Below are 23,449 nucleotides of genomic sequence, written 5' to 3'. Positions count from 1 at the left end.
TGCCGGCCGGGGCGGCCCGCGGGCAGCGCCGGGGCAGCAGGGCACACGGGAGCCGCTGCGGGCCGCGCCGCTGGGCTTTCGCCGCTTCCTGGCGCGGCGGCCCCGCGGCTGCCCTGCTCTGCTCCCTGCGGCGTCGCGGCTGCCGAGCTCGGGGTAAGGGAATGCTGCGAGCTCCGGCTGCAGCCCTGCATTTGGTACCCGGCGGCTGGGCAGAGAAAAGCCGGATAGCGTAGCGTATCCTCCCTGGGAGGTTTGTCACGTCGCCCCACACAGTACTCGGGTGCTGCCTTCAGCCACCAGCATCGCTCAGGGCACCAACCACCTCCTGCCAATCTCTTCTGCATCGTGTTTTGATGACAAATTTAAAAATTACTCAGAAATCTGGAAGAGCTTTTCAAAGTAATGTCTTTAAACAATCTTCCTTTTCATCTGAGATTGGCAGACACTTAGTGAAGACCAGTTCAGGATCCCAAGGGGGTGAAACAAGTGTGCAACCATTTCATGTTGATTATGGTACAGACTCATAGAAATATATGTGGTGTGAGTCTGGCCTGTAGTCTTACTCCTGTAGCTCTACGGGATGACAGGTGGGAGAGCCTGATTCTGCATGATGTCTGAAAGTGATAGAGCATATGAATGTGGGCTGCTCTGGGGACCAGTGCACACTGGAAAGTAAAGTGGACATCTTTGAAAATCACTGTCTTATAGTTTCCCTCCATTAAATGCTACCATTTTGCTAAACAGAGATGTAGGGAAGCTCTAGTGTGCCTCTTGCCACCAGTTTAGTGTACAGCAGCTAGCATGGTGGCAAGGCACGAGGACGTGCTGGTGGATGGTCTTGTAGGTGGCAAGGGAATCCTTGATTTCAGTTTGGAACTATGGTAGGGAACTGATCAGACCTTTGCATCTGAGGGAGGTTGAATAGAAGACAAGCTAACATAAAATGTATTGATAAAGGTGTTTCTATTGCATGAAAATATGTTGGTGCTCAGGCTCCACAAGTCACAAACTCTGTCTCCAGTGACATTGCCCAGATGGTGCAGTTCAGAACATCGATGTTCCTGCCGGTGCTGGCAAACAGGCTGAGCTCAGAGCTGGCTTTAGCCTACTGTATTCTTTGGTTTCTCTGATCTAAGTTGCTCTGTGGATCATGAGGGATTGTGGGAGCACTTGGGAAGAAAACCATCCCTGGACACTAGTGGGGAGTGTAAAAATAGATGGCATGTTAGAGAGAAAACGGCTTAGAAGTTGTGGTGTTAAAGAGTGCATACTCATACTTGCTTGCATAGAGGTTGATAGCTCAAGCAAGGTTTTGAGTGGTCTCCTGTAACATGTCCAAGCACCACTGCCCTCTGTCTGTCTTGCTTTCTGTCTCAGTGGGAGGTTTTGTTCCCAAATCCTTGCTGTATTGCCATGTAGTAACAGATGGTCATGGAAATGCTAAGTATTGAGATGCAGCAGAGTAATATAATTATTTCGTCTCTTGATGTAGATGTGAAAAGCTGCAGAGACTACAGCACTGAGGAGTGGGAAGGGCAGTTTGGGGCTTCAAGCTTCCTATAGGAGCTACCTGATGACACCAGTCTATAAAGTTTTGAGGTCCCCCAGGAAACGGAGAAACATGCTGAGAGATTGAAGTTCAGAATATAGGTTTCTATTCAGGGGATAAATCTCGCAGAAAACTCTTGCTGTCTGGCGCATGAACCCTGATATCTTGCAATCCTGTAGTATCTTTCTCAGAGCACCCCAAAGTACTTAGCTAAGTTTTTAAATGTCCCACTGTCCTACTATTTGGTCCAGAATTTAAAGTCCTGACTGACTGATGGGGGCCCCAGGGTATAGAACAAGGTTACAGGATTGTTGCAAGGTTATTTATTAGCTCCCATTTGCTGGCTTAAAACTTTAAAAGGCTTTATAAAGCTTCGGAGCTTAAATCCCTTTTCATTTCTCTGTCTCTGTGATTTTCACCTTTATTTTTTTAATGCAAACCTGTTAAATCTCCTGTGGGCAGCCTTTTCTGTTTGTAGAAGATCACATAATCTAACTCATGGTGGGAGGAGGCTTCCAAAGCTGTACATGCTAGACAAAAATCCTGCTGAGTTTTTTGTATTTATTTAACCTCTGCAGAACCTGCCACATGCAAAAAATACTTTTGTCCTATGTCTGAAAAGAGCAGCGTGTTTGAGAGCCATGTGAGTATTCATTGGTGCTTCTGGTTCATTAGTTACCACAAGTGAGTGTTGAACAACATTCAAAATGAGAAAATCCTTTTAAAGAAGCAAATCATGGGTCTTAGGAAATCTCTGAATTACTGATGCTAGCTTTTGTTCCATTTGGAAATTTCTGTACTGTTTCAAGGACTGTAAGATCACCTGGAAAAGATACACCCTGGATATGGAATGGAAGACAGCAAGGGAGGCTGCAATTTCCTATTTGTACTGTTTGGTGGTGCCTTTGGGAAAGACAGCATCACCATATCTCTTCTCTTGCACTTCTCCCATTCCCAGCCATGCTGTGACTGCATCATGCCCTGCCTTTGTATGCCAGAAGTCAAAAAAGAACAAGGGAGTAATGGGAAATCTGATACGGAAGTCAGTTGCTAAAGAATAGGGATATAATTAATGCCAGTCGACATAGTTTTATGGAAACTAGGTCTTGTCAAACAAACTTGATCTCAATAATGTAATCTCAAAGAATTGATTGTTAAAGGCAATTGTATAGATGTGAGGTACTTATACTTTCATAAAGCATTTGACTTAGTACTGTGTGATAGTCTGGCTAAAATTTTAGTATTACATGATATCAGTAAAGTGCCTGTAAAATGGATTAGGAACTGGTTAGTGAAGAGAGCTCAAAGGCATCATTTGTGGGAAGTATCACTGAATGAGAGAGTGTCGGGGGGATTTGGCAAGAACTGATATCAAGTTCAGTGCTATTTAACAGGTTTGTCCATGATTTAGAAGTAACTATCAACCACAGCTGAGTGTTAAGTTTTGCAATGTCACAAGATAGGGTGATAAATAATGAGAAAAACTATAATATAAAGTGGTTAGCATCACAAGGAAAGTTAATTCTACCAAAATGTGTATTAGCAGTCTTGTTCAAAATAATACACTTGGGAGCAAGTATCTTTCAGTCCTCCATTCTGTAGCTTTATATCTATAAAAAAAAAAAGCTATTGCATTCCTTTGAGTTGACCACAGGATCAGGAAGTGGGAGTGCAGTGTAACCTACGTATATGGCACTGACAGACTGCCAGCAGAATGCTGCATATATCTCTAGTTTGTAGTTCTTAAAGGAAAGTAGAAAAACTGAAGAGATCAAAGCAGAAGAACCAAGATGATTTGGAATGAGAAAATACATCTCCATTTCAAAAACATTGAGAATGGTAGTACAGAAATACCTTAATAGAGAAAAAATGGCAGGTGCACTTTTACTCCCCCCATGATCAGAGGACCCTTTCAGGACAACAGGAAGGAACATATGGAACCTAGAACAGTTTCTATTAAAATTGGAGAGAAATTTATATTAAGATAAGGTACATTTCTTTCAATAGAAGAATGAACAAATATTGGAATGACTTAAAAGGATGCTTTTTGTTTTGCCTATCCTCAGCATCTCTCCAGTGCCATAATGAAAATTCATTTTCACTCATTATCATTCAGATCAAAGTGTACTTTTGTGGTCTGAAATATACAAGAGGGCATCCATATGTCTTTACTCCTTTAAGTATGAATCCATGAAATGAACACAATACTAAAATTTCCTGTTGGCTAAGCATCATCTTTGTCTTTGCATCATATGACATCATAGCCAGCCCTGCAATGTTTCACTGTGCCCATATCCAAAGAGAACAAACCACATGACCAGGTGATGTATTATATATATATGTATATATATGATGTATACACACACACACACACATATATATATATATATAAAATGTATGTATATATATTATGTACATATACACACACTCTATATCTGTATATAACTTGCAAAAATCCATCATTCTTCTATCTTGTGCTCCCAAGCCACAAGTGTGTTTCCAGCCATGAGAAAAAGCCTTTTGTTGCTAACAGCTTAGGCTACATTTCCAACCTGCTGCCTTCAGTTGTCTTGCTAAGTCAGGCAGCCTGCTGTATTCCAATCTTGTTTTCTGCTCCCCTTACCTACACCTAGAGCTCCTGACTGTTCTGAAGACTTTGGTCCATACTGCTCTATTTCCCTCTTCCTCAACCTAGAGTTTAAGTAGGTTGCCTTCTCTACTGGTAGGAGTCAATGTGGGGAGCTGTGAAAAACTAAAAGGGTGCTAAGGAAGTCTCAGTAGGTCCAAGTAAGAAGATGCTCTGCTGTGTCCCCTTTCTTTGCAGTTATGAGTCTGGAGATCCAGGGCAGGGGCAATATTGGAAATACTCAGAGGCCTTGGGCAAAAAATAATAAGCAAAGAAGGGAACAGGCACATGAAGATATGAGATAGAGGAAGCAGAAAGAACTGTATGAGGAGGCTGATAGGAGGTCTTTCTAATACAATTTTTTTATTGGAAAGTTTCAGGAGAATAAGAAAAATTGTTTGCAGCCAAAGCTGTAGTTTTGAAAACCCAGAGACTTATGTGTCTGTCTCATGAAAGAACTGCAACACCCTCCCTTTTCTTTCTCCTAATGGACATGGGCATGTGTCCTCTCCCCCTGTTTTGTGCTTCCTGTGGAGTTGGGTTTGCTGAGCTCAGGTAACAGCTGATCCTGCTGTAAATACTGATGCTGAGCTCCTGGCAGTACCCCTGCATTCCCACAGTGGGTGTGGGCAGGGCTAGTGACCCTTGCAACAGCTGTGTGCCCTTTACCCTTGCCTTCATTCTCTGTAATGGCACTACCACTGATTTAATAGCATTAATATTTAAGCCTCTCTCAGACCTTTCTACTTCTATTGGCTCTCTTCTTTTATCTTAATTTGGTTGGAAGAAATGGCAGTTTTTATTGTTGTTTGCTAATGAACCTGCCTAGAGCAACTTTGCCGGTGGCAAAGAAAGCAATGTGTCTGTGGCACAGAGCAAAGCCTGCCAGTGTCTCTGTGGATGAAGTCTTTTTATCAGGTAGGTTTCATGTTCTCAAATCCGATGACTTATTTTACAAGTCATATTTTTTTTTTGTTCCATGTGTGGTTAAATCAGCACTCTGTAATGCTTTGTCAGAGGAAGAGAAAAATATTTGGCTTTTAGGATAGACAGTATCAAGCTGTTCAGGATTCTTATGTGGGATACTGCAAATATTTACTGCAGCAAATCTGGGCTAGACTTTTCCACAGACTAGTGCAGCTGTAGGACTGTAGCAGCTGTAGGACTGAGCCCTTGCCAAAGAAGCACTTACTAATTCACAGAAAATGAAAAAGTTCCAACAGGATAGACTGTTCTCAGAAGGAGAAATTACACCGTTCAAGGTATTCAGCTATGCTGAGGAGGGGCTAAAGTCAAGTTTCAGGTCTGGAAAAGTAGACTGGGAACTCAATCCCAAATCCCTTATATCCAATGTAGGTCTCCTTCTACATGCAGGCTTCTGTGCTGCCCAATTTGGGCAATGTGGGGAGCTTTCTTTAGAAAATGTTTCCTAAAGACAGTCAATTCCTGCAAAACATGTAGATTCAACAAACTGAGTATCTCCCAACAAAGCTGGTTATGCCAAAGACACAAGGAAAAGAACTCCACAGCACATGAGCAGTTCTGTGGATGAGATGCTGACAAGTAGGTGGAGAGGGAGATGTTAAGAGAGAGAATTAGATAGTTGCCCAAGCAGACTTGTGGCAACTACTTAACCTGTGTCTCTCTCTTGAGTTCTTGCAACTGTCTTTTGTGTTTGGGCTTCAGCATGTGGCAAATGAACCAATTTTATTTGGAATCATAGGGAAGATTGGGAGGTGTAAATAATTCTCTATGCAGTTTATGCCTGCAAAATACCATACTCCCTTACCAGTAGGAATGGAGCTGTGTTTTGATGTGTGGTGCTTTTATACGCAGACATGATCTTTGGGATTTTAGCCTGTATGGGAACAAATCCTACCATTACATTTGCTCTACTTTTCCTGTTTTCAGCACTGTTGTTTTGGAGCAGTTCCTAGGACTGTTTATTTCAGATTCATGGCTGCTTCTTTGTGCCCATTTGGACTGGGGCTACTAATCAGTACTATCAAAAGATATCTAAATAGGTCTTTAATTCACCACCTTACTCTTCCTAGAATGATTGTTGTGCTTGCTTGTAACTGGAGGGATGTGTTCTCTCCAGACCCTTGGTATTGCATCATGTAAGTGCAAGGTCACTTCTACAGCACTGGTTTTCATCCAGCTCCACTACTGCTTGTAAAGCATTCTCTAATAACTGCTTGGCCTTTGGAATGAGACAGTCTCAGTCTATTGCCAGTGGACATCTGGATCAGAGTCACAGCTGGCATTGACAGCCCCTTGACAGTAGTCTTGGCAAAGAGGTCAGGAGTTGAACAGACCATTAGATAATTAGAATATACTCCAGTGCCTTGCAATCAAAGATGCTAAAGAAATGGATGCAGAGGGTCCTCTTGTACTCATAGAAGTAGTAAGTCCAAATGAGTAAAAGTGGCTCAAAAAAAGTTTTGTTTTCTCTGACACAAACCCCTGTGTGTATGGCAAGCTATTGCCAAGTTTCCTGACCAAATACTGTCTCTCCTAAGGGGTCTTGAAAAGCCAGGAGATTTATAGAAGACAGGCCTGGATTTTTCTGTGGCTTTTGCACCATCCATATAATGGTTAAATGTTTCAATTGCAGAGTTTTCTATTGCTAGTTGAGGAATCAGAGAGAATATAGTTTGAAAGTGTAAGATGAACTTTAAGATCTTTTTCTCTCTTCTCCAGGTTGAACACAAAAGAGTGGAGGGTTTTATAAGTCTGAAAATCTAACATCAAAGTTGTCATTTTTTGAGGAAACAAAGGGGATGGGAATTGATCACAGCATCTGTATTCATCCTTTTTTATTTTGCCAGTACTTTTAATGAGGAATCTCAACATTTTGCATTTCCCCTCTACCCTCTTTCTCTCCTTTGAAACTCAACAAGATTCATAGCTGAGCCTACACACTTAGAGAAGTTTGAAACTAACACTGTAAATTGAAGCTGGATTTTCTTTAAATATTTTTTCTTGGCAAGGACATTCCTAAATCAAAGGTGTTTGTGTCTATTGTTTGCGGGTCCTCAGATAAAGTGTAATGAAATATAGTCACTACTCAGCAACAGCCTGTCTGAATGGCCTTTAGTGAGGCTTTGGTGCAGAGTGTTTTAAGCCTTTGTCTTCAAAATCAGAGCCTTTGCCTGTGCTGTGTTAGCACCATATCATAGCCAGAACCTGTATGAAGAAACTAAACACCTTATTAGTGTCTGGTAACATGCAGAAACCCTAATCCAGAGGGATGCCTGACTAACAGGCCCAAAATTTATTTGGAATCATAGGTCAGGACACTCATATTAATTAAGATGTCAAACTGTTTTGGCAGTAGTTTGTAGTGCACTTTTCTCTCTGCATCAGTCCTGTGCTTTATTTCCTTTCCTGATGGCTTTGACTGATACAGAAACTGCTAACAGATTTCTGCAGGGAAGACTTCACACTCCAGATAGAATCACCTCCCAAAATGAGTATCACTTTTGTTGTTACAGTGACCTGTGACAGAGGCATTATTTTTACTTTAATTTGTGGCTTATAACAAGGGAGTGAGACAGATTTCAGGATTGTAGTTCAAACAGGTATGCATGTAGAATATTTTTCTCACATGAATCTTGCTGATTTTCCCTCATTCTTGATTCTCTCTGCTGTTTGTCACATATCATTTCAAGAGGTAGCTCCATCTCTGACTGCAGCTATTCGTTATCAGCCCCTTTGCTTTTACCACTTCCATTTGTAATTTAAACACCCTAATTTAATAGGTTTGTCTCATTATTTTGATTAATCATATTAACTCATATTAATTAAGAGATGGATTTAGGTAATGACAGAGGTTAATGGAGTCAGTTTTCACTTTCCCCTGGTTTTTCAGGGAAGGGGGGACTTTGGTAGAAGGGAAAATAGAAAGAGAGACTAGAAAGAGTGAAAAAGAGAAACTGTTGGGGGAGAAATCTCAGTTAGCAATCAGAAATTCCCTGCTAATTGAATGTCTGATTTTATTAATGATGAAATTTATAAAGGTCCTTAAGAAAAGAAAAGAATTTAGCCAGTTCAGCAGTTAAGTGTGAATATTAACTAACTCCAAGATAAAAGTTAAAATATCCATTTTCTTTTCTTTTCTCTAGTTCTTTAAATTAAAAGCTCTCTTTGACACTTCATCCCATTAGAGCTTTAGCTTCCTTTGCCATCCATTGCTAAGTGTCTGGAGACTATGCAGAGAATGGAATGTCCTGTATGATTTAAGAAATGCTGACCCTGGAGGGCAGGAAGTTAATACATGGATCACCTTAGTGCTTATTTTCCGTGATGCTTGCTCTCTGATGAGGCTTTGGTAAGTGGGAGAAGGTTTCCATCTCTGCCCTACACTCTGTCATGCTGTTTTCCTGAGGCTCGAGAGAACACAAACCCCGAACAGGGTGTCAGATCCGGACTGAACTTTGTGTTGGTGCTGTGGGCTACCATTTCCATGACAATAGTAACATTCCAATAGTAATATTTTTGTAAGAATAGTAACAAATTATACAAAATATAGAAACTTAACCATACAGGAGCAAAATCTTTATGCGAACCCTAAATTAATAAACACAAGCAAGCTCTTTGTACAATTTGTCACAAATCTGACTAAAAAAAAATTAGAAGAAAAAAGTTGTTTTGTGAACCAACTGTTAACAAAAATATTTTAACAAAGTTGACAACTTTGTATACACTCTTCTAGCAAATGTTGCTGTTGAAGTCACCCATAGGTGACTTGTGAAAGGTAGCCAGTAAAGTTTGTAAGACCAGGTTCTAGTCTGAAGTGCAGTGTACTGTCAACCCAAAGATTATAGGGCAATAAATTACAAAGCAAAACACCAGGAACATGGTGACCATTTCCTGCAAAGTGTTTGGGGAAATATCCTTTCAGTGCAACAAATTGTAGTAATTGTATTTCTGTCAAATTGGTGGAATATCCTGTCTGTGGAAGGACACATGGTACCTCTTGAGTATCCAGATTGTGCATCTGTGGGACAGTCCCTTGCTCTCAGCTACTTTAAAGTTTGCACATAGACAATCTCATATGAGTTTTAATTTCATCCAGCTGAAATGCTAATACCTAACCTGACTGCCACTCAGGAAAAAAAAAAAAATTTATTCCAGAAGTTGATTATTTTCTGATTGCAGAAATCAAAAGTGGAGTTTTTCCATAATCAGTATTTCAGAGGGTGAATGAGGCACATTTTTGTTCAAAAGACACTAGAGAAGTTGAAATCTGATACACTAAAGACTGACTGACCTTTTTTGTGACTTTGATGAGAGCATCAAAAATCAATTTTGCTTTATGTATGATGTTCCAGAACAGGTAAAAAATATACTACATTTCAAGATTGTTGGCAGATCAGAAATGTTGACTGTCTGTTTCTATGAAGGCAGGACACACTATAAAATTAACCTTCTATTTGTTGTTATTTTGTTTAATCTTTGCTTAATATAAGCATACTTCAACTAAGGAATGATTTCTGTGCAAAATGGCAGGTGTCCTGGACAGTGGAGAGCCACGAGTTTGAAAGATTAGTATCTTTTGGCTTGCATATAGAGATATAAGCCTGTAGGACTTGTATTTCAAAAGCATGAGGTTCAGAAGAGAGAGAATGCTGGGTATGTACCATTAAGGGACTTCAGAAATAGATGACTGGAAGCATCTGGAATGCAGCCTGACATTATGAAATGACCCAGCAAAATTTCACTAAATTGGGAATTAGAACAATATGACTAGCAGCATGTTTTTGTACAGAGAGCTAAGGTCTTGTTCAAGCAGGGAAAGCCTCTCAGGCAGACTTTGTCTCTGTGGAGTCTTCCTTTGTGGTTACTGACCCATCACAGCTTCCTCACTACCTGGGAGTATTTCTAAAACTCCAGTCTCTGAAATTCTGCTTTCACTTGAAGAATTCTTATTTTATTAGAGCCTGCAAAGCTTTTATCTCTTCAGAAAAGCTTGAAACAGTGGAATATTAATGGCTCAGAAAATGTAAAAGCCTAACAGGAAAATACAGTACATGTGTATGGATGTGTATATATATATATATATATATATATATATATATATATATATATATATCACATTCCACAGTACCTTGTAATGTTTTAAGACATTTAGAAGATTATTTTGGAAACCAACTCACACTTGAAGTCTTTCATTTAGCAAAACAGTCAATGATCTCAGTGAAGGTTCAGATGGACAGGATATCAGGTACAATATTTTCATTGCAGTATTGGGAGGACTGAAATACTCCTTTTTTGAGATTCCTAATGGGTACCATTTGAATTAATAAGTGTTTAAAGGGCAAGTTTGAAAAAAACCCCTTGACTTTAAAGGTTGCATTTTTTTTTCTGCACTCCATCATTATGGTTTGAGGTAGAGATTTTTTTTTAAATTACAGTAGACATATAGTAGCGATTTGTGTACTGAGAAAAAGTACTAAGTAGGCAAAAGCAGATTGTACTACTGGACTCTGACTACAAATAAAGGTTGAACAAAAAAAGAGCACATGGAAATTTTATAAATAGGATATTTTCCACCTAAATAAACCCTTTGGTCATTTAATCCTGATTTTTTTTATGTTGAATTTACACCAGATGAAAGTCAGTGGAGTTGCTGCACAGTGTACAGTACCACAAGGTTAGAACCAAGTGCTGCATCATAAAATATTACATGTAAGTATATACATGCTTCTTTGTGGGTGCACTGTATCTCTTTGTCTATGCATATTCAAGTGTATATATTTCACATCTGCTGTCTGCATAATTCACTTCCAAACCCAGCATGCGTTCATTTTCATAACTTTTTGTTCTATTACAATATTAATGGGACTATCAATGGGAAAGGACAAGAGAAGCATTTTTAATGTTTATCTGACAGTTGCAAATTTCACTTGAGGTTGTTTACTGGGATCTGATTGTTGGCAAAGAGGAGTAGGAAAGGCAGCAAGATGAATGGGATCACAGGAAGAAGAGATGTATTTATGGGTCCTCTTAGCACCATCTAAGAGTAATAAAAAGTCCTGTTTTACCCCTCCTTTACCCAGTCTTCAGTTTATAACACCAAAAAATGAGGGACTGTTTTAATTAACTTCTATTTAATCCAGGTGGCCTGTTCAAAGTGAAACACATTGCATTTAAATATGTGAAAAATAGGTGTACATGTATATTCTCATCCAGTATCTTTTCCCTAGTGGGAAAAATGCCTGCAAATAAGAGAGAGTTTGTGGACTTGTGGATGAATCTACAATGTGATGTCAAACTGTGAACCAAATTACTGTCAGAGCTTGTCTTTTTTTGACCTTCAGTTCTTGGACTATCCTAAGAGAGGCTTATTTTTTTATGAGGAGAGCTAAACATTTTCCCAGTTTTGCTCTGCAGTTTTATGAACTTGGGTATTGCACATCCAAATTTTCTGCTCTGCAAAGAAAATTACCTCAGACAAAAAAAAAAAAAAAGAGCCCCCACAACAACAAAACCAACAATCTTGGAATTTGAATTGTATGTTAGTTTATATATTAAAGTGCTCGAGTATGAGTTTTTCAACTAGAACTTCAGAGTGCCTGACTTCCCATGAGCCAATGTTTAAGACCAAAATCAGAAATATATAGACTATAGGTAGCACAAAAATGCTAGTGTGGTAGCCTGAGAGTATTGTATTCTTCTCTGGTCACTTCTGTCACAGACTACTGCAGTAATAGAAGAATTTCAGAGCTGAGTAGCAGGTTAAGTAGTTTGGAAAAAACAGGCTGTTTATCTGTAGTGGTAGTGTGAGGGAAGAGTTTCATTTTTCATGCAAAATGAAATAAATTTTAACTGGTTATGTAGATTTGAACTACTAAATTCTCCTTCCTAGGAATCACAACTCATGTGGTTCTCTTGCTGTTCTTCTCATTAGGCTGGTTTTTTTTGGTGGACTCTGTCTCCTTTGATTCACCTTGACTGCTCCACTAAGAAGCTTTTGTGAGGACTTAGGCCACCACTACGGAGCACTGTGGCAGATTTTTTCAAATAAAACAGATGAAGTTTCTACAGGAAGCAGAAACTTTCCCCAGAAATGTAATTATGCCAAAGGTTATTAATTTGGAAGAAAGCTTGCAAGAACTTTCAATTGTCAGTGTATAAAATAATAATTGTCATAGTACTCAGTACATGAATTCTTACTGTGTTTTATCAGTGGGGAAAAAATAAATTTGGAAAGGGACAAATACAAAACCCTTGGGCGGGGGGGGTGTGTGGAATCAAACAGCTGTACAAGATGAGATAATGGATGACTTCTACCATTTGCTGTCTTTTGGCAAAGCAGTTCTCAGACAAAGTTGGACTGCTTTGTCCTGCACTAAAAGTACTGTGGTAGAAATAGCTGTATCACAGATAGTACATGGGAAAGACAGCTTGGATGGGTAATGAGGGAATTTGACAAGGTATCAGTCAACCAAAACAGTGACCTCTCCAAGATGCTGTTGTGAGCCTGCTTGATCTGTGAGCATTTGGGCTGGGTTGTTTTGTAGGGATTTCTGTTTCTAGCCTGTGGTCCTGCTTTTTCTGGATCCCTCTCTTTCCCATTCTGTGAGCTGGGGAGAGCCGTGGAGGCAGACAGTGATAGTCATGCACACAGTTCAGCTGCTTGGAAAACTGTCATGTGGGAAAAAGGGGGGAGGTGAGAAAATGCTTCACTGCTGCTTGTGACAGGGATCCCAGAGAGACACAGAGACATCAGTGGAGTCTACACATCACTGCCCGTTAACTCCACTCACTGTTTATCAACTACCAGCACTAATTTCTGTTCAGTGTTATGTTTGGGTTAATTACAGTTAGGTTCCTTTCAGTAGTTAGGTTAATTACAGTTGTGTATTCCCTGTTGTCACTGTCCCCAAAAGAGGATCTGATCCTAGCTCAGTTTCCTGCCTGCAAAGTCCAAATTCAAGCTAGGACTAAGGTGGTCTGGGGCAGCACTTTGTTAAAAAGCCAATGGAGCATCAGCTCTGTTGCAGGTGTCTTTACCAAAAACTTCCCCAGCACTTTTAAATCCACCTAGATTTAGTGTTTCCCTGTTAAGAGATCCTTCCATGCCCTGTACACAACAGGCAGTACAGGCTTAGCTATTCACTTACCCCTGGGATCCATGTGCAGCTCTCTGTTCAGTGCCACTGATCCCTGCCTACCTTGAGAGCCAAAGCCTCCTTATTTAGAAGGTTTGCAGGAAAAGATGAGTCCTACCATTTAGTTTAATAGTGAAATTGATGGTATAGTATCCATACATATATTAACTGGCTGCCAGGGCCAAACCCAATGTAATTTCTCCCCAGTTTGCTGCAAACTAGCCTTTGGATTCCAGTTCTTGGTAGTGAGATGGCCTCAGCAATCTACCACCATAAAGATGGCATCAGCAATGCCTTTATCTCTGGCATGCAGATATCTACATCTTCAGTCCCAATCACTGAATCTTTCTAACCTGATTGTTCTGGTAAGAAACTAGAGTGTTTTTTTGTCATAGACACAGCTCTCTGCACAGGGGACAATCTCATCTATTGGTCTAACCATTAAACTGAAAGTCCCTGTCTAAAGACACAAGTCCCTCTTCAGTGAAGTCAAGTCACTTGACTCCACTGTCCCACCTTTTTCTTTTTGGGCAAGGAATTCAGCTCCTTGCAGGGCAAGGGCTGAGGAATGCAGCTGACAGACTGGCAAATGAGCCTACTGGAATGGAGTAGGCTCTTTTCTTTCTCTTGGCTATACCTGATTCTATTTTTGGGGCCCCTGTGGTAAAAAGTACAATCTGGGGACAAACATATCTCACAGCAAAGGTGGCAAATATTTCATAGCCTCTGGAAAAAGCTCTGCAGGAGTGCTTTCAAAAGGTGCCTTTATGAAAGAAGATAATACATAGGGAAAATGGAGAACAGTTACATGCTAAATTCTACTGTACTAGAACAAGGCAGAGCTCACAATGCTGATATGAGGTTGGTTTAAAGCAGATAAATTTCTGTGCTTGGCTATTGAAGGCTGTGACACCTGAGAGCACTAGGATGGTCCAAGAGGGACTAAGCAACTTTGTGGGTAACAGACTCATTAAATGGGTGCCAAAGAGAACTTGGGGAGGTAATGCTGAAATGTTACAGTTCTGAAGGAAGAAAGGAGCTGCAAATGTGAATTTAGAAGAAATTGTACATTGGTCTGCTTAACTTGCTTTGTTTTGGAGTGTTGTGCATGACAGAAAACTGGTATGACAGGACTAAATGTGTGGTGACCTGTGGACAGAATTGCCAGAAGAGCTTGTGATCCCAGTGGCCTACACGGGTTTTACATGAAAGTAAATACTTCTGCTGGCTCTGAGGTGGGTGTAGCACTCAGTGAATTGTTTCCTCAGGGTTATATTGACTGACATTATTATTTACGTGCTGCAATTTTCGTTAACATTTTCCTTAATGTCTAAGGTTGGCTGGTGGATGAAACTGAATGGACACCAACAGCATAAGCCCATGAAAAAATATCTTCAGCAGTGCTATGTGTGCACCAAAGCTGGAGCTTGTTCTGTGGCTTGGGATGTGGGGACAGACTGTGTGCTTTTCCTTGTTCTTCAGAAGTCACTTCAGCAATGAGCATTGATGTGCAGTAGGCTCCACTGAGCATGCTGGCAGCAGTGATTCTCAGCTGGGTGACATGATCACAGATGGTACCTGTTCCTGCTTCATGCTTATCCTAGGAGCTTGTTTCACAGGATCATCCCAAAACGTTGAGAACAGTTATGCAGAAATATTATTACAATGCCTTCAAAGATGCCTGTGATGCTCACAGGCATGTTCTGTCTGCTTATGTGAAGCTCTGCTCTAAGACAACTTGATTCCATTCCCAGGTCATATTCTAAAGTAGTAAAGGTGTTTGCTGTATTTATTCTCTCTTTCCAAGGGAATGTCTTGCAGCTGTACAGAGCTCTTCTCAGAATAACCTTTCATAGGACACAATGGGGAAATTTGGGAGTTATGTTTAATATAGTTACCTTTATTCATATTCATAAAATACTTTGCAGGCGTTTACAGTGCATTTTCAGATCCCACTCCTAAAATAAGAAAGCATTATGTCTAACTTGAAGAAAGGAGAGTAAAGGTAAAAGAAGGCAAAAGCTTTTGCTCAGGTCTCCAGATAGAGTCAGTAGGCATTGACATATGAAGTCTGGTGCTTTTTTTTTGTGCCTCAAAATTTAGCTACACTGCTGATGGCCTGGGGAATCACTAAATAATAACTTTTCTATTCTTGGTAGTACTAAAGGTGCTCTCATCTGTACTTATTGGGAGGATGGCACTGGAGTGTGCATGATGGGAAGGTTGTGCAGATTAGCAAATAAGTCTCTATGATTCACTGGGTGTTGGGTACGTGAATGTGAGAAGGAAGCACTCTGAAATATGAAGTTGAATTTAGCAGTAGAATTTATTCTCACTGGATGTCATAGGTGACCAAGAATATAAACTATATTAGGTATTCAAGTCCATTGATGAGTAATAAATTGAATGGTTTTAATACAGCCTTTGGCTTTATTAACTCCCTAAAGGACTGGGTACTAGAAGAGTAGGTGGACACTTTCCCAAGCAGCTGGCACCAGCTGCTGGTGAGACAGGATATTTGGTGTGATGGACCTTTATAATCTGTAGTCTTGAGAATGATGGATAGTTAGTAATATTAAAAGCTATGACAAGGTCCTACAGCAACTCTTCCACTTCAGTATTCCTTGTTCTGTCCTTGCAGCACTCTGTGCAAAAGCCCAGTTCTCTACTCTCTAAGGAATTGACAAGTATCAGGTAGCACAGGTCCTGCTATCAGAACTGGTGGTAGGGACTTGCTCAGCCTGTGATTATGTAAGTCATACTGATCTCCTACTATGCTGTGCTTGTGAAATTGCAGTGTTTCAGAAGCAGTTTAAGTGTGAGATCCTTTTGTGTTGATACATGAGCTGATGTTAAACATCGTTGTTCTAGACTTTGACAAATATGTTAATTATATTCTGTGTTCTCTAAGTGCTGTTACTGCAATACTGTTCACTTTCACTGACTTTTGCTGCCTGTGTTGTGAAGCAACCTGACATATATGTGATTTATAGGTGCCAGTGCTTTCAAGCAAAGTGATATTATTCCAATATATGAATTCCAAGGTCTTTTTGAAATGCACCACTACACGTGCCTAGGACTAGTACATAATAAGCCTTCTTTCAAATGCCAATTGAGCACCAAAGCTGCTGCCATCTTAGTGTTTTGTATACTTTTGAGAAGTCAGATGGCCAGTATTAAGAAAAGCATGTATCCTGTATCAAAAGTGTAAGACATAAATGAAGCAACTGGGGACAAAGCTTCCACAGACCCCTTCCTTATTTTAAAAAATCTTAAATAAGTTTAAATTGGAAATCTGGTGTTCATTCATGGGCTAGGCTTGTAACATTCAGATTTGTTTCTGTGACTTACATGGCTGGGAAATTAAGAAATTTTGGAGCATAGTGAAGTTTTTTCAGAAATCACACATCTTTGTGTGTGCTTGGGAAGAATGTAAATGTGGCTGTGTTTCCTCATGATTGTCCAGAAGATAGCCTCTTTGGCATTCCACTGGACAGCCACCTGTCTGCCTGTAATAAATGATGGCTATAAAGGGAAGTGATTGCAGCTATGATACAGCCAAAGGCATTTGTTTATATTCTTATAATATGTATCAGATTGAATAGAAATTATCACTTACAATTGACAAATGGAGAGTGAAGATAGTTGGTGGGTATGAGGAAGCTCAGTAAGAGCTGGGCCAGCTGCAAACTTTCTCCATTGAAGGCTGTCACCAGAAAGCAGGTGTCAAGCCAGCTAGTGATGAATGGTGAAGCTGGAGGCTTGCTTGTGTTAATGATCCACGTATCTTTGTATAGCAGCTCACAGTCAGTAAAGCCTTTTGTTGCTACTCAGGCTCCCGGTGGGTAAAGGCTATCATTTTGGGCAAGGAGTCTGTAATTCAGTAAATGGGGAGCAAAGCAGAGGAGTATTCTGGAGCATTTCTCCAGAAGAGTAGTACTGACACGCAGTGTTTCCCCTCATAGTTTAAGCATTGGCAAGACCAGATGACTGAAGCTAAGCAGAGCAGACCTGGCTGGATGCAGAAATGCTATTATATCTTACTATAAAGATAGTACTGTTGTGTGAACAGGGGAAGGGGATATTCCTCAGAGCATTTTCAGATCAATATATTACCTTGCTTTCCTGGATGGCTGCCACTAGTTCTCCCTCTTGTCTCTGTGTAGATATAACACTTCCTTCTCCAGATCAAGAAACTCAGTATGTCCAAGTGAGAATTCTAAGAACTAATTAGTGCCATGGAGAGAGAAAGTGCATTCAATCTGAATACAGGCTGAATGTTTTAAGCTCCCACTAGCATCTGATCTTTCTTGTCAAGTCTTTGGAGGGATATTGGAAGTAAAGAAAAATCTTGGACCAGAGATGGAAAAATGTCATGTCTTAACCCCAATGAAGCACCATCCATCTGCTCCCTTATTGCCCATAACAGGATGAGGGGAGAAAGGAAGAGAATCAGAAGAGTAAAAGTGAGAAAACTCATGGGTTGCAATAAAGGCAGTTTAATAGGTCAAGAAAAAGCCATGCACAAGAAAAGCAAACCAAAGAATTAATTTGCCACTTCTCTACGGTCAAGCAGGTGTTCAGCCATCTCCAGGAAAGCAGAGCTCCATCATGTGCAATGATTACTTTGGAAGACAAATACTGTAACTCTGAACATGCCCTCTCTTCCTTCTTCTCCCTCTCCCCCTTATATGCTGAACATGATACCATATGATATGAGACATCCCTTTGATCAGTTGAGGTCAGCTGTCCTAGCTGTGTCTACTCCCAACTCATTGTGCACACCCAGACTCATTGCTGGTGGGATGGTCTGAGAAGAAACTATCTGAACCAAAACCAGCATAAGAAACAATTTCTCAAGACAAGTAACACCATCTGTGGTGCTTGACATAAATATAAAACAAGAGTGGACAAATCTCTAGAACATATGCAGCTGGTAGAAGCAGTGAACTATATGCCCTCTGTGATTTGCAGGAGAGCTTTTTGGATTCTACATGTGAAGATACATTCCTGCAGATACCTGTAGTGATGTGCCATGTTCTTATTTCCTGTATGAAGCTATTTGGAGGTGGGGTTGTTAAAAGAGGTAAGTAGGAGTGGCTGTGGAAGCAAAATGGAGGTGAGAGTGCTGCAGTACAGGTCAATTCCATTCTTCGTGCTTTTCTCCCATTTTTGGATGAAGGAATAAAGAGAGCATCACCATCTATCTTGAGTAGAGAGAAACCCTATGGAATAGGCACAAGATCTAGAAGAACCTAATGTCTTCTCACCCTTCTGTTGGTCTCTAAAAATGCTCCATATGGGCCCAATCTATTTGTGAGTCTGTGGGATACAGAGCTCACTTGACTGAGAGCTCCTCAAGAGAGAGGCTCATCACATAGCTACTGTCAGGAGTAGGAATAGACTGGGTTATAAGGTGCCTTGTGCTTTTCTTTCTGTTTACTAAAGTACTGCCTTGTGGCTGTTAAGGGAGGCTACCCCCTAATTCTTGGAATCTTTCCCTAAAGCTCTGTCTTTTTAGTTTGGTAGAAAATGTCCCAAATATGAGAACACATTACTCCTGCTGGATGGTAAGTTCAGGGAGTGCTGCCAGTCAACCCTGTGCAAGGACTTTGAACTTGGAATGTCTGTCCAGATACTGAATACTACTAGGGAAGGGATTATACATGAGCTGGGTGATTGAAAATAACATTACAGAAAAGTGAAATATTTGAGAGAAACTCCAGTTTTTTCCTCATGCATTAGCTCTGCTGACCGCTGCTACCTTAGTTTTCCCCAACAACACAAGAAGCTATTGGATACAAATAAACTCTCCTTTCTTTTTTTATGCTGCTTACAGTTAGAAGATGAATGACTATTTGTCTGGCTTCAAATGGAACAGCAAACTGTTCTGACTGGAGACCCATTGGCTTTGGCTTGCTTCCTCATCTTAAATTTCTTTTCACACTTCATGTTTGTGCAGTGAGAAGGCTTCTCTCCGGGACCTGGCTTAGAGTTCACTGCTCTACACACGGCTGTCTGATCTTGCTAGGACAGAATGTTCCTTGCATAAATTCATAAATCACAGAATGCATGATGTGATCAATACATCCCTTCTGTATTGAAATTTTGCTAATCAGCTTCTCCAAGAAAGTCGGAGGCCAAACTTGGTACATATACACTTCAAATCCTGTTATGTCTTTCAATATGCTGTTTAAGGAGATTTTGTCACAGATGCTGGCACTGTAAAGTCTCTAAAGCAGTAATTATGATGTGTTTCTGCTTCTAAACCATTGTTCAACCGTAGGATATTATTTTTATCCCCATGTTTAGAAGGATGTGTTTACTTTGAGTTTAATGTCACAGCTGTGGGCTTGTATTCTCAGTTCTGCCACCAACTCCCATGCCCTGTAGAATTCACTATTGGTCTCTGTCCTGTACTGTTGATGGGACAGCAATACTTCTGAAGCCACTCCAAAGTCATTAGGCAAGATGACCCACCCAAGGAATGTTTTCTGAATAAACTGCTTGGCTGAAAGGTAAAGCAGAAACTCAAAAATTCCTTTGCTGATTTCTTAATATCTTATTGTTTGAAAAAAAAAATTTAAAAAAATCAATGATCCTTCTTATAAAGCTTTCAACAGAATAATTTTGACACTTGTTTTAAACCTGAAAAACCTTACAATATGAAAAAACATGTTTATTGCCTTAGCTTTACTACAATTTTCTTTGTGTGTTACATTGACAAATTCTTGTACTCTTTTAATACAGAGAAGCACAAAATGGTGTTTTAAGAGTAAATTTAAGGCAGGCTGAATTTATCCACTCAGACCTGGTACTGAGGTGATAATAAAGTGCTTATAACTTTTCTCAGATAAGTGGCACTTTGTTGTAGGGTCAGAAGTAAGGTCTGTGCAGTTTTAACAATTAAATTAGCTACTTGCAATAATTAGGTCTCCTAAATATATTTGTTAGCAGGAGTGGACACATACCTAGACTTGCGATGTGTGATTGGGTGAAAGATATCTTTAAAAAATCCCAAAATATTGAAAACCAAAATCATGTAATAAAACAATCAACTCCTCCTCACCTTTGGAGGTTCACTTTCTGATGTTTGATGGAAATTATAGATCTGAAGGGCAGTGCTGTTGCATTCATCTGACTGGCACTTTAGTAATAACTTAATTTGCTGAAGCTTCAGCATAGCTGTGCTTACCCACTTTTAGAGTTTAACTGAGAATTATCTTTCATGTTCTTACTCTGCTGTCTTGTAGCTGAAGTTGAAAGTGTCTACTGCCATATTCTTTTGGGAACTCTGACTTTCATTCAGATACATTTGAGCTATGGAAACATTTAAAATTAAATAGAAAGAGATAACAGGCAGGCAGTGACAGCATATCTCACCAGTATAGTGCTAAGTTAATTAAACACTGTGAACTCATCAATAAAATTATGGAATATACAGGAGGCCATCATATATATTGATTACATAGCTGCCACTTGGATATTTTCATAGCTGCAAAGGCTTTTCCCCTAACACAAACTGCTCTGAGTTGGGTGTGGGTTTTCTTTTTCCAACCAGGACTTTTGTACATAGAATAATGGCCTTTGCTCAAATCTGGAAAGTCCTTCTGTTTCATCAGCACAGATGTATGAAAAAGAAACCCAATGGAAAATGAGAGCAAGTGAAAAGGATCAAATTAGTCTGTAGAGGATACTGTCACTGGAGGTAAAAATGAGTGTAAGCTGATAAAAGCTCTTGTAGTACTAATGAGAAGCAATGGGCTGAGCATGGCTGCTCAGTGTGCTTCCTAGAGAAGAATGTCTTAACTCTGCTTCTGGTAGGGAAACTTTTCATCTTTGTCCTCTCTGTTCACATTGACAAAATCCATGGGAACTTTGGCAGTATGAAGCAGCTGTAAATATTTCAACAAGAATTCATGTAGCTTGATATCCTGTTTGATGATGGCACTATTACATACTTTAAGAAAAATGGTAGCATTTGGAAATCTAGTATTTTAGGGGCTTCCTGAGCCAAATGTTTCCTATTAACTGCTGTGATGAACTCTATTCAGCAAAACATGAGGGGGAGCTGTGTAACTTAGATCTTCTTTGGTACCTGAAATATACTCAGAACTGAAACCAAAATACCTTTAACCAAGTACAGAGGTGGTTGTAGGGCAGCAGTGCCCTGGCTGTTTTGATGTACTCAAAAGAGCAAAGTTCATATTTAAAATATGTGGGAAGGAGTTAAATTAAACCCTGTGACCTGGAAAAAGGTAGGACTGGAAAATACAATCTGAATGGAGCATTGTTTCAGTCCAGAAGAGGTCTTGTTTGCTTGGTGTAGGTTACAAATCACAAGATGAGCTAGTTCTCGTTCCATAAATTTGTGACTAGTTTTTGACTTTATCTTGTTCTGGAGAGAAAGTGTATTAAAATGGTTGCAAAGAGGCCTGTCATTATGTAAAAGAGAAGTTTAATTATACCAGGGTCCCTTAAGAGTGGGAGCATTCTCAGAGCACTCACAGTTTGTATATGAAACAGAACTGATTATAGCCTTCTGTGAGACTAGAAAGTTAATGGTTAATGCCTCAGACATTCAACCATTTGCAAAAGCAGTGGTGATTTGCTGATGATGTGCAAGGTCACAGCCCAGCTGCAGAATGGTTGAACAACCACCACAGGATGCTACAAGCTGGGGTTTGAGCCGGATAAGGGAAGAGGCTGATGAGAAGCAGATCCTGTGAGGTGGGATTTTAGCATGTATGCTTTTTGTCATGGCAATATCCTTATACAATTGGCTCAGGTGTGAAAACTCCCTGAGAAGTATCAACATTCACATGTAGACCTCCAGGTATTTATCCCTTTTGATGAGCCATAGTTGGCCTGGATTAAGACTGTGACTCTCTTTGACCAATGGACATTGTAACAATTAGGTCTCATCACTGAATCCAAGGGTTGTGACCATGTACCTTTCTACTCTTATCCTTTCTTTCTCTTTCTTTCCTGTCTGTTACACATTTTCTTAGGTGTTATTTTTATGCTTTTCAATTGTTGCTTTTCTAACCAAAATGGCTACAAGTACCTTGTTCTACCTTGATGTTTGTCATTGAACTTCCTTGCTTGGAACTGGGCCATGAGGCTTGGAGTATGAAGAACATTTATGTGTGAGTGGCTGGGATGAAGATAGAGAAGGGACAATGGGTACAGGAGTATACACTGTTCTTAGTTATGCATGTTATTAGCCCAAAAAGGAATAGGCTGTGAACAACCAACTCAGGCTCAGCCACAGATTCCTGGCAAGTACATGCTATTTAGGGCTGGCATCTGTTTTGAAGTAACATAAATCAGAAAGCTATTACTTGTAAGACAAAGTGATAAAAACATACTGTGTGGGATTTCCTCTTTCTTACAGGTTTACTGCTTGTTCTTTCTCCCCACCTTTTAAGGAGAATCAGGGATTTGAGTAATTTGTTGGGTTTTGTCATGTGTATTATTTTCTTCTTACATTTTTTGCCACCTGTTGGTTCCTGTCCTTTTCTCTGGGCTTTCCAAGCTGGCATATATCTATAGCATGAATATGAAGTCATGCAGCTCTGGTACAAGGCCATCTCCTTTCCCTTCTTTATCCCCATACATATGTGCTAATGCTTTAAGAATCAGTCAAGAGGACACCTACCAAAAAAACAAACAAACAAACAAAAAACAACAACAAAAAAACCAAACCCAGCACTGACTTATCTCTGCTCCTTCTACCACCCTAGGGCTGTCTGTGCTGTATTTCAAGCACTTTTGGGGTGCTTGGAAACCCTAAGTGGAGTAGGCTTTTGTCTCATTCTAGAGGGTTTCCTCCACACACACACACACACACACACACACATGACACACACTTTCTCTCTCTCTCAACTGTGTACTTATTCTCAAATTTTAATCTAGATGGTGACCTCTGCATTTTGTTTTGTTGCAGTAGGTGGGGGGCACAAGGGGACCCTGTTCTCTCTCCTTTCTTTTCCCAGGCATCTGCATGCAGGTGGGTATTCTTCCCATACAGGACCAATGGCACTCCCCTCTTGTGTAAATCAGTGTTGCCCCTACCTGGGCTGCTGGATAGGAACAGGAGGCATTACATCTCTGGTCCTCCTTTTGTAACAGTTTTGCCCCGTGTGAAGGGTG

General features: G+C 40.2%; 1 long non-coding RNA gene across 2 annotated transcripts in view; it reads left to right on the top strand.

Moving 5' to 3' along the window:
* The first annotated feature begins 96 nt into the window (after positions 1-96).
* The window catches only part of LOC146767370 (uncharacterized), an 89,939-nt gene continuing 66,586 nt past the window's right edge, over positions 97-23,449 (top strand). Inside the window, exons 1-3 of one of the 2 annotated variants that reach the window (XR_014956066.1) lie at positions 97-5,093; positions 10,791-10,868; positions 18,269-18,380. This is a non-coding gene — a long non-coding RNA (uncharacterized LOC146767370). The other variant, XR_014956065.1, reaches the window with a different exon arrangement.

Source organism: Lonchura striata, chromosome 5 (genome assembly GCF_050655825.1).
Source record: "Lonchura striata isolate lonStrDom1 chromosome 5, ASM5065582v1, whole genome shotgun sequence".
Taxonomy (NCBI): Eukaryota; Metazoa; Chordata; class Aves; order Passeriformes; family Estrildidae; genus Lonchura; species Lonchura striata.
Note: the sequence above shows the minus strand (reverse complement) of the source record. Positions and strands in the feature narration are given on the sequence as shown.